The sequence below is a fragment of the Octopus bimaculoides genome, chromosome 1 (genome assembly GCF_046866305.1).
Source record: "Octopus bimaculoides isolate indiv1 chromosome 1, ASM4686630v1, whole genome shotgun sequence".
Lineage (NCBI taxonomy): Eukaryota > Metazoa > Mollusca > Cephalopoda > Octopoda > Octopodidae > Octopus > Octopus bimaculoides.
This window is the reverse complement of record NC_142928.1, coordinates 167,186,962-167,199,461: the sequence shown is the minus strand read 5'-3', so window position 1 is coordinate 167,199,461 and position 12,500 is coordinate 167,186,962. Positions and strand designations below refer to the sequence as shown.

The 12,500-nt window shown below is 32.4% G+C and overlaps 1 long non-coding RNA gene across 1 annotated transcript in view; it reads right to left on the bottom strand.

Moving 5' to 3' along the window:
• Window positions 1–6,412: 6,412 nt before the first annotated feature.
• The window catches only part of LOC128249959 (uncharacterized), a 39,031-nt gene continuing 32,943 nt past the window's right edge, over window positions 6,413–12,500 (bottom strand). Inside the window, exons 2-3 of the long non-coding RNA XR_008266107.2 lie at window positions 8,581–8,769; window positions 6,413–6,835 (exon numbers count right to left, since the gene is read on the bottom strand). This is a non-coding gene — a long non-coding RNA (uncharacterized LOC128249959). The remainder of the gene's footprint in view (window positions 6,836–8,580; window positions 8,770–12,500) is intronic.

The following is a 12,500-nucleotide window of genomic DNA, read 5'->3' as shown; positions in this document are numbered from 1 at the left end:
CAATCGATATAAACATATCTGTCAAGACCTACCAAAAACTGAGCAAGTATAAAGATCTTGAAATAAAAATTAGCAAAATGTGGACTCTGAAGACGAAAACAATACCTATTGTCATAGGTGCCCTGGGAATGACAGCGAAACGGGCTGATTACTACCTAACTCAGATACCAGGAAACCCCAAAATGGCTGAAGTTCAAAAGATAGTGCTCATGGGAAGTGCCCATATCCTACGTAAAATACTGTCTATGTGATCTCAAATTTTAAAACAAACACATAATTTTCTTATGGTTTCTTAAACATTCTCTAAAACAACACTATGTACAAATCCAAATATATGGTACCCTAGGCATAACACCTACATGAACTTCTAACTTGTTGTCTCTTGAGGTCCCTGGGTGAGACTTGGATCCAACTTGTACAAATGCAAAGCAAAAGTCAAACATAAAATAATAATAATAATAATAATAATAATAATAAACCAGCTATCCACATAATTCCTACCAGGAATAAGACCGAACCTGAGACAAACCAAAATAATAACAATAATCTTTCTATAACAGACACAAGCCCTGACATTTTGGAGGTAGGGGCTAGTCGAATGCATCGACTCCAAGCACACACTTCCATATGACCTGGCTCAGTCGAAGAAGCATTACATCTTCTTACACGTCAACTAGATCTTTCTCCAACTTCTTTTTCGTGGTTACTGGGAATCTCTCCTTGGTATTAACATCACAGGGGAATGTAACTTGGGTAAAACCCCCTTGTATCGAAGCATGAAATTTTTTTTTCACATTTGGAATCAGCTCTTATAATGAGTTCCCTAGAACTCACAACGTCAGCAAAAATGATGAGTTGCTGATGGTGATGTCGTTAATGTTCTTAATTTAAGTTACCGTTTATAGCAGATTCTACTTTTTAAAGTTAGTCTGTGAATGTTTGTGCGTGTAAGTCTGAGCATTTGTTTCGTTGTCAAATTGTCTGCTTTCGTGTCTGAACAAAAAAAAAAAAAAAAAAAAAAGGTGGGTGCGTTTATTTTATTTTATTTTTTTAGTTTTCCACCGTTGCTACCAGCATTGTGACGCATGTCTATTTCGTCTTCTTTTGATAGAGTAATTTTTAAACGTGAACAAATCTATAAATGGCTCTCCGGTAGAAATGTTCAGAGTAAAAAGTAAAATATCCAGACAAAAACCTTTTTCCAGCAGAAGAAAATGTGGTGGAGGTTAAATAATCCCCAAAAAGTTACTTGTCAAGAGTCCAGAATGAAAAATGAACAAAAATACTTTTTTTTTTTTCAAGTAATCCGTGAAAAATCCCAAGAAAAATCCCATGAAAATGCTTAGAAGCAGGAACTCTATAAACGTGTGCATCCATGGCAAAAATAACAAAAAATACTAATAATAATAATAATGACAATGATGATGATGCTGATGATGATGATGATATCTCTAATTCTTTACTCTTCCTATTTCATTCATTCATTCTATTCCATTTGCTTTATTCCATCATTCTTTTGGCTTAACTCGTTTTCCCCTCTTGTGCAACTCATTTTCTTCTTTTATCTCTCATTATATCATTTTCTCTTCTCTTCATCTCCTCATTCGTTCTCATTGGCACTTTTTCTTTTTTCTTCTTCTTTGCTTATTTCACTATTCCCCACCCCATCTGTTTTCATCTGCCTTATTTTTTTTCCTGACTCTTTTTGTTTTTCAGTCTTCCCCTATTTTCTTTTCACGTGTCTCTCTTTCCTTGTTTCTTGTCACTTGTATCTTTAATATTTCTTTTCTTTATTATTTTTATTTAACATAGTCTTTTTTCCTATTATTTCCCCTTTCTTCAGTTTCTTTTTGTTTCTCTTGGTGTTTGCTTCGTTGAACTTTTGAAAGTTCTCTCTTTTTTTCTGGAAGAGTGCCACAGCTAATTGCTGGTCTTTTTGGCTTTAACTCAATAACTTTGATTTTATTATTATTATTATTATTATTATTATTATTATTATTATTATTATTATTATTATTATTATTATTATTGTTGTTATTATTATTATTATTATGCTGCTGTTGTTTGTGTTTCGCAGATTACACACAGATGCACACACATCAAAACTCCCTTAATGTATATATATATATATATATATATATATATATATATATATATATATATATATATATATATATATATATATATATATATATATAATATATGTATATATACATACATGCATATATATACATGGGTACGTGTGTGCCAGTGTCCGTGTGTGTCAGTGTCCGTGTGTGTATAACAATATATGTATAAATACACACACACAGACATATATGCATATACATATGTATAAATATATATGCATAAATATACATACATATATAAATGCAGATATATATGGATATATACATATATATATATGTATATATATATAAATATATATATATGTGTAAATATATATATGTATACATATGTGTGTGTGTATATCTATCTATCTATCTATCTATCTATCTATCTATATATATGTATATATATATATATATATATATATATATATATATATATATATATATATATATATACATGTATATAGGTGCAGAAGTGACTGTGTGATCACTAATTTGCTTACCAACCACATGGTTCCGGGTTCAGTCTCACTGCGTGGCACCTTGGGCAAGTTTCTTCTAGTATAGCATTGGGCCGACCAAAACCTTATCTGTGGATCTGGTAGACGGAAACCGAAAGTAGCCCGTCGTATACATACGCGCACGCACGCACGCACGCACGCACGCACGCACGCACGCACTCACGCACGCACGCACGAACACACACACACACACATGTATATGTATACATATATATATATGTTTGTGTGTCTGTGTTTATTCCCCAACATCGCTTGATAATCGATGCTAGTGTATTTACGTCTCCGTTATCTAGTGGTTCCGCAAAGAGAACGATAAAATAAGTACTAGGCTTACAAAGAATAAGTCCCGGGTTCAATTTGCTCGACTATATGCGGTTCTCAGGCATAGCCGTAGTCAAATGACTGAAAAAGATAAAAGAATCAAAGAATAAAACAATATATGTACACACACACAAGCGCGCGCGCACACACACACACACACATACGTATATATACGTATAGGTGTGTGTGTATATATATATATATATATATATATATATATATATATATAGGTCATATTTACAGATATATATTTATATATACATATATGTATATATATATATATATATGCACACACACACACACATATATATATATATTCATATATACATATGTATAAGTAAGTATATATACGTATATATATATATATATATATATATATATATATATATATATATATATATATATATATATTTATATATAACGTTGACCACTCACGTGGACACTTAATGTGCTAGAAATAGATCACATCTTGTGTCTACTAAGACCTAAATTGTTCGCACAAAATTCAGCGGAATACCAAAGCGTAAGCGGGCAAGACATTTAAAATTACCGAAAAAATCATTATTAAACAGGAACTAGTTTCGAAATTACCACTCTTACCGAATGTCTGTTTCTCTTCAGCCTGATCGTAATGTAACCATAATCCTCAGAACCCTATACAAAGTTGCCCACTGTCATAGGTGAACGTGTATGTGGTTCTGTTAATTACAGCTTAATGGTAAAATTCAAATGTCTTCGTTTTGGCGTGCTAATTCCGGGAATATGTCTGCAGAAAAAATATTTACTGCGTCGCATATATCCAGTTTGAGAACTTGGTAATGGTTAATTCAATTAAAAATATAGGGTAAAATATCATATATTAATTAATATCGATTTATTACCAGGAAGCTAGCACATTTAAAGAATCAAAGAGATTCAGAAACAATATCTGCGATCTCAGGGTATTAAAGTATATTTTTATATATAAAGTTGACCACTCACGTGGACACTTAATGTGCTAGAAATAGATCACATCTTGTGTCTACTAAGACCTAAATTGTTCTCACAACAAAATTCAGCAGAATACCAAAGCGTAAGCGGACAAGACATTTAAAATTACCGAAAAAATCATTATTAAACAGGAACTAGTATCGAAATTACCACTCTTACCGAATGTCTGTTTCTCTTCAGCCTGATCGTAATGTAACCGTAATCCTCAGAACCCTATACAAAGTTGCCCACTGTCATAGGTGAACGTGTATGTGGTTCTGTTAATTACAGCTTAATGGTAAAATTCAAAAGTCTTCGTTTTGGCGCACTAATTCCGGGAATATGTCTGCGTCGCATGTATATATATATACATATATACATACACTAATGTATATATATATATATATTCACGCATATATATATGTACATGTACATATGTATATATATATATATATATATATATATATATATATATATATATATATATATATATATATATATATATATATATATATATATATATATATATATATATATATATATATATATATATATATATGTATGTATGCACATACAATATATCTACGTCTATATATGTATATATGTATGTATGTATATATATATATGAAATTGTGTTGCAAGATTCCTGATGTGAAACTGTCTGTTGAAACAGATATTGTGGTATTTCGGGATGAGTAATATAAAATATAAAAGAACAATATAGATATGACAAAAACTTACTAATTATATCAAATTAATAACACAAATAAAACAATCTAACTACAATCAACTGAGTAACGGCACAGAATGCATGCTCATGGGAAAAACCCAAACTAAACCTATATCTATTGAATGAATTATTATATAAAGAATATAAATATTTCCATCTGAAAACATTAAACATATAAACATTATTGAAATGAATATATCGTATGTTTGTGTGTGTTATACATGTGTATTCATGTTTGTGTGTATAGGTGCAAATGTTTGTACACGAATACATATGTATTCTGAAGTATCATAATATACAGTTTACATCATGCCACAATTATAGGAGAATTCACGAAAAAAACAACAGTTGAAGACAGGTGGTGTAAACAACAAATGGATGCATTAGTATAACGCTCGGGAATAGAGAAAGTCTTTAACGTTTCGAGCCTATGCTCTTCAACAGAAAGGAACACAGAAAGAAACAAGGAGAGAAACAAGGAGAGAAAAAAAAAGGAGAGAAAAAATATATGTGTAGTGGTTAGCGATCTATCATGGCGAACGATCGTAGGACGAGTTGTTTAGACCTAGTGCATTAGTAATATGAATTAATAAATTAATGTCATGGGAATCGGGAGGGTATAGAAATGAAAATGTAAAAATCCAACGGCAGTAAATTTCTGATTAGTTCATTCTTAGATTTTTTATATTTCCATTAAACCATCTAAAAGGAACTTGGTATGCTCTTGCTTCGTGAAACTTTATAATTATCTATTTCTGTTATAGTCTGAAGTCCTGATTTTGGAAATATTAGAGCATGATTTATTTTGGTCCAGGATATGTGAAAAGATGCTACAGATATTAATTTCATTGTACTTAGTAACCATATATCGAAAAAATTGTAACCATTTTCTTTAATTCCCACTAAACCACATGCTGAATATTATTCAATAGAAACATCTTGAAAGTAAGTCACAGTTGTACAATTAATACATAACATAACTACCTAAACAGTCAACTAATTTTGCAGGATATTACACCAATTACACTTATTCTATCGGTTTTGCCAAACCGGTAGGTTACAGGACACAAACTAACCAAAACCAGTTATCAAGCAGCGGCGGAAGAAAAATAGAAAAGTACACACATACACTCGCATACACACACATACACTCGCATACACACACATACACAACCGAATTTCACACAGTTTCTGGCCACCAAATTCACTCATGAATCATTGATCAGTCCGAGGTTATAGTAGAACAAACTTTTGCTGCGTGACTCGCAGTAGGACTAAACTCAGAACCATGTGGTTGCAAAGCAAGCTTCTTTAGCCACACAGGCATGCCTGCACTTATAATATGTCTACAGGTATGACAGATTCAGTACTTTCAGACGCTGTAAGTTGTGACAGTATTTTGAAATAACTAAGAGAAAAGAGGCTTTTTAACCATACACCTGATAAAAAGCTCAGAGAATGACAAAACATCCATACTCTGAGCTACGCCAATCTACACAGACAATGAGAACAAGGTCAGTCAATTGGATATTGTTTCAAGTAACAGAAAGAGAAGGAAGTGTCGTCTGATCGAATTATCAGCACCAATAGGCGGTGACTGTGTATTTGTCAAAGGAATGAAAAAAATCATCCAAATATTAGGATTTAAAAATAGAGATAAGACAGAGAAGATTGAAAACAGAAACAATTCTAATAACATCAGATGTCTTAAAAGAAAGCATGTAAACAAATCTTTAAAAAATTAACATCAGCATTTATAATATAGGAATATCAGGATTTATTATATAGAACCCCTAGGATTTTTAATATACAACTCAACGGAGAAAACTGTACAACTAAGCAGTGCCCACATATTAAGTTCAGTAGTAAAATAAAAAAAAAGATTAAAGTAATAAGAAAGAAAGAACCACACAAAACTCTGCACTATCTTAGGAACGCATAGATGTCGGCGATTGCTCAGTGGAAACGCGTAATATGAATAAAACAACTGAAAAATATAAAATTAAAACTATTAATATTAATAGGAAATGACTAAAACGATAAATGAAAATAAAAATAAAAATAGCTCGCAGTCAAGTATATTGTATATTTATAATTCGACTTCCCCTCATTCGTCTCCTCCACCTTCTTCTTCTCCTCCTCTTCAATGTACTCTACAGAAACAACTTCAAAAAAACTATCACCTGCCAAAGAATACCAAAGAAACATGACGTAAACATTAACTTAAAAACAAATTCTCCACCTCTCTATCAAGATAATAATAATGACGATGATGATGATGAAGATGATAATAAAAATAATGATAATGATAATAATAATAATAATAATAATAATAATAATAATAATAATAATAATAATAGTAATATCATTATTATTATTATTATAGAAACAGTAACATAAACCAAAACTTCGAGGCAATCAAGCAACATTAACACATACATTCACGCGTACACATATGTATGTACGTACGTATGTATGTATGTATGTATGTATGTATGTATGTATGTACGTATATTACCCTATAACATATATATGGGTGTATGTATATATGCATATTATATATATATGGGTGTATGTATATATGCATATTATATATATATATATATATATATATATATATATATATATTAATAAATTATAGGGTGGCAAAGAAAATTTTAGAAATTTTATTTACCACCAGTGGCCTAGCGAGAGTAAAAACAGTCAATAGACTATGTATTATTCATTAGAAATGCAGAGACGCCTATAATAGGACATCTACTCGCTAGAAATAGCAGCAAAAATACTACATACCACACAACTTTTGTGGTATGTAGTATTTTTGCTGCTATTTCTAGCGAGTAGATGTCCTATTATAGGCGTCTCTGCATTTCTAATGAATATATATATATATATATATATATATATATATATATATATATATATATATATACATACATACATACATACATACACATATATTATATATATATTTATATATGTACACAGATGCAACCCACAGAAAAGTACACAAAGCAACAACCAATCATAATTTACGCTGACATATTAGCACACCAATTATTCTCTGGTACTCTCACACACACACACAATATATGCACACACACAATATATACACACAGGTACACACACACACATACATACATACATGCATACATACCCACAAACACATATATACATCATATAGATGTATGGGTACGTACAAATCCTTAGACAAATATAATTATCACACAAACACACACACACACACACACAACACCACAAAACGTAATTAGATCATAGAATGGTAGTGAATCTTTGTCGTTCGACGATGAAGATTAAGTTGATCGATCTGCTCTTCAATTAACGTGTGAATGGTTGAGCGTTCTGTAGACATCCTTAACACAATTATCTTGCATAATCAGAGTGACATAATGCGTGATACGGGATATGCGGTTTCCGAGTGCGCAATTTCTCTCGCAAGGCTATAGAAATCTCACTTGGCGAAATTGCAAGCATTGAGATCGAACTCGTGAGGCTGTGGTATCGAAGTGAACTCCTTAACCGCTAACTGAAGCATATGTGTATATATATATATATATGTATATATATATGTGTGTGTGTGTGTGTGTGTGTGTGTGTGTACACACACACACGCGCACACACGCACACACATACACACACACACATATAGACGTGTATATACGTATGCATACATATACATATATATATATGTATACAAAAATATACATATATACGTAGCACATGCCATATTCATATACATATAGAAACCCACAAACACGCACACAAATGCAGTCTCACACACACACATACACACACATATGTATATATCTACACAAAAATATATTCTTTCATATCCATCCATCCATCCATCCATCCATTCCTCCATATATATATGTATAAACGAACAAAAATTAAAAACAAAACTCACACATATACGTATACGCATAAATAAATAAATAAATAAATAAATAAATAGATAAATCTAGCTTGCTTAGAATGGAGAAATTCTCTGTTTCTTGATAGAATCAGTTAGAGCAAAGGGTATGCGAGTCTTTTTATACACTTTTTTTTTCAAGTAAAAGATGATAGCGTCGCATATTTTCTTCCATTTTTTCTCCTGCCAAATAAATAAATAAATGTATGAATAAAATTCACGAATTCAGAAAGGGGGAAAGACAGAAACGATCAACAATAAATAAATAAGAATAAAAACATGAATAAATACTGGATAAATAGAGAAAAAAATGAAAAAAAAATGAAAAAAATAAAAACATTAGCCGAGGTCGGTGAGGAAAAAAAAATGGTATGTTTCGCTTTGACTACCTCCTATCTCTCTGTCTGTTGATCTGTCTGACTGCTCTGTCTGTTTCTTTTCTACATCTACCAACAACCGCAGCCGCTGCCACCAATACCACCACCAGCACCACCACCACCACCAGCACCACCACCACCACTACTACTACTACTACTACTACTACTACTATTTCGTCGATATTGTTTTTTCTTTCTGTATATGCATTATATACACAAACATGCATATGCACCTGCAATCGCTCACAAAACACATATACAGACACATCTGTATACACACACACACACACACACAGACGCACAAACACTTACACTCGTAGATGCACACATGCATGTACAACAAACATTCATGTACACACATACACAAATTGAAACAATCACGGCAAACCATGCACATAGTACGCAAAAGCACAGAATTGCCACTAACGTCTAAAAGAACCTCTAGGTGGTCTATCGACTTATTAGAAATAACTGCCAAACGACTCTCAAAACCATTCCATACCGTTTCGTGCATGAAGACTCTAAAGTGTTTTTGGAAGGATGGATAAGAAATTAGAACCACTGATACACAACGATTTAATTAATCGAATTTGTACTTAAAGTGTTGAAATAAAATTCATTAAGTACAATGAGTGAGAAATACGTTATCCATTGTGCCATTTTTTAAACATTGCTCTATTCAAGACAAATAGATGTGATTTGAGGGAGATTTTTATGTTTTTAGCTTGTCGAGCGATTGTGTAAAGGATCCCTTATCTTGAACCTGTGTTTTTATAACAATGGTGTTATGTCATGTTTACCAAACAACTAATGAATGAACTACATATTTCCTTACACAAAATTCCAAAAATATTTTGAATATTTAATCCAATTACAAAAAGTATGTTATTATTATAGTCACCTTATAATCACATTCTGCTGAGATATGCGTGACAATTATTTCATATTCAGTTACATTTTCCGCAATTTAATATCACATTCTATTTATAGTTACACACTTTCAAAAAAGATGGTATTCTTTGTGAATCTACCGTGTGTGAAGTTTTTGTTTCTGATTGGAACCCCGGAGATTTCTGCACTGGAAGAGCCTGGTTAAGAATTATGCATTGATATCATACTGTACTGATGTTTTGCAGCATGTTACAGAGGGTGTTTAAATGAAACACAAAACAACGAAACACCACAAACGCTAAAAACAAGATGAAGATGATTATCACTTCACTAGCCTTTAAATATTTGTCTGGCCTCAATGACCCACACGTTGCCGTATAGTCTATTTAATTGGTAAACCGTTGAAACAAACTCCGAAATCTTTCAGATTCAATAAGATGCATCTAGTCACCGAAGAAAACAAAATTAGATTGAATAACTCTTCGAAATGAAAGCTAGTCTATAGCATTTTGTATAAAAACGCTATATTTCACATTGCTAGACTAAACCTGGTTTAGAACTCAATATCCATATGCTTCAGAATGAAGCGTTAGTGGAGTACAGAGGCGCAATGGCCCAGTGGTTAGGGTAGCGGACTCGCAGTCATAGGATCGCGGTTTCGATTCCCAGACCGGGCCTTGTGAGTGTTTATTGAGCGAAAACACCTAAAGCTCCACGAGGCTCCGGCAGGGGATGGTGGCGAACCCTGCTGTACTCTTCCACCGCAACTTTCTCTCACTCTTACTTCCTGTTTCTGTTGTGCCTGTAACTCAAAGGGTCATCCTTGTCACACTGTGTCACGCTGAATATCCCCGAGAACTACGTCAAGGGTACACGTGTCTGTGGAGTGCTCAGCCACTTGCACGTTAATTTCACGAGCAGGCTGTTCCGTTGATCGGATCAACTGGAACCCTCGACGTCGTAAGCGACGGATTGCCAACAACAACAAACACAAGAGTACAGAGCATTAAGAAGAAAATAAAATGACAAAGGATTAAACGATAATCGTAGGAACTTCATTAGTTTACAGCTGTTCCCACCACAAGATGCATTGAACACATGATTGAATGCCAGCGCAAAGTCTTAAAGCTTCATGGAAGCCTCGAATATGGGGTGTAATTTATTTGGGGAAAGAATTACATTTAACTGCAATTCTTTCTCCAAATAAATTACACTCAGTTATGAGTCTACTGCATCTTATGGAAGAACCAGTTGAATATATATATATATATATATATATATATATATATATATGTGTGTGTGTGTGTGTGTGTGTGTGTATGTTTGTGTGTCTATGTTTGTGTGTCTGTGTTTGTCCCCCAACATCGCTCGACAACCGATGCTTGTTTGTTTACGTCCCCGTAAACTAGCGGTTCGGCAAAAGAGACAGATAGAATAAGTACTAGGTTTACAAAGAATAAGTCCTATATATATATATATATATATATATATATATATATATATATATATACATATATATATGTATATATATATACCCTCTTTAACTTCTTTCAGTCATTTGTCTGTGGACATGCTGGAGCACCGCCTTTAGTCGAGCAAATCGACCCCAGGTCTTATTTTTTGTAAGATGACAAAGAAATAAACTTCATTAGCTTACAACTGGTTCTTCCATAAGATGCAGTAGACTCATAACTGTAATTTATTTGGGAAAAGAATTGCATTTAAATATAATTCTTTTCCCAAATAAATTACACCCCATATTCGAGGCTTCCATGAAGCTTTAAGACTTTACGCTGGCACCCAATGATGAGGAACACATAATTCATTATATCATTGATAGCTGCAGTTATATCAATGCTAAAGTAGATATATTAATCAGAAAAGTACTTATATAATGTATGTAGTTAAGTTAACAGCGTAAAGTGTGTAGTTAAATCAGCATATGTGTATATATGTGTATGTATTTAAACAGACGCACAAACAAATACGATAAGACATATAAATGTAGGTCTCTTACGTAAAGTAAAACGGTAGCGCTGACATTTTCTTTAATCCACTCATCAGAGTATGGACAGAAGTTTCATGTAAATCCGGGTAACAGACAATAAAAACTCGAATGGAGTAAACCTTTACATTCGAAGATTTCCTAAAGGTTACCTAACAAATGCAACCGTATAATTTCATGGTGATTTGGCTGGTATTTCTAGAACGTCGAGCGATAGTTTATCCCTGCTTTTGCTTTTGTTTTAGCTTCATGTATTATTTTTGGTTATTATTATTACTTCCACAATAATAATTCCTAGCATTATCAGCGATGTCTTTCCAGGAGTCACTCGTTCTTTTTAATAGTTCTATTGCCATTTAACATTCCAAATATAATGCACAGTTGATTGGAATTCATCATTAACTGAGCAATAACCATATATATATATATATATATATATATATATATATATATATATATATATATATATATATATATATATATATATATATATATATATATAACCATATATATATATAAAGAGGCAAGCAAATAGATAAATAGAAAGAAAGTTAATCAGAATGATAGTCAAAGAAATAAAGCCAGTGCAAGATAGTGGAAAAGGGTCATAGCTAACTTACTAGCTAGCTAGATAAATAGAA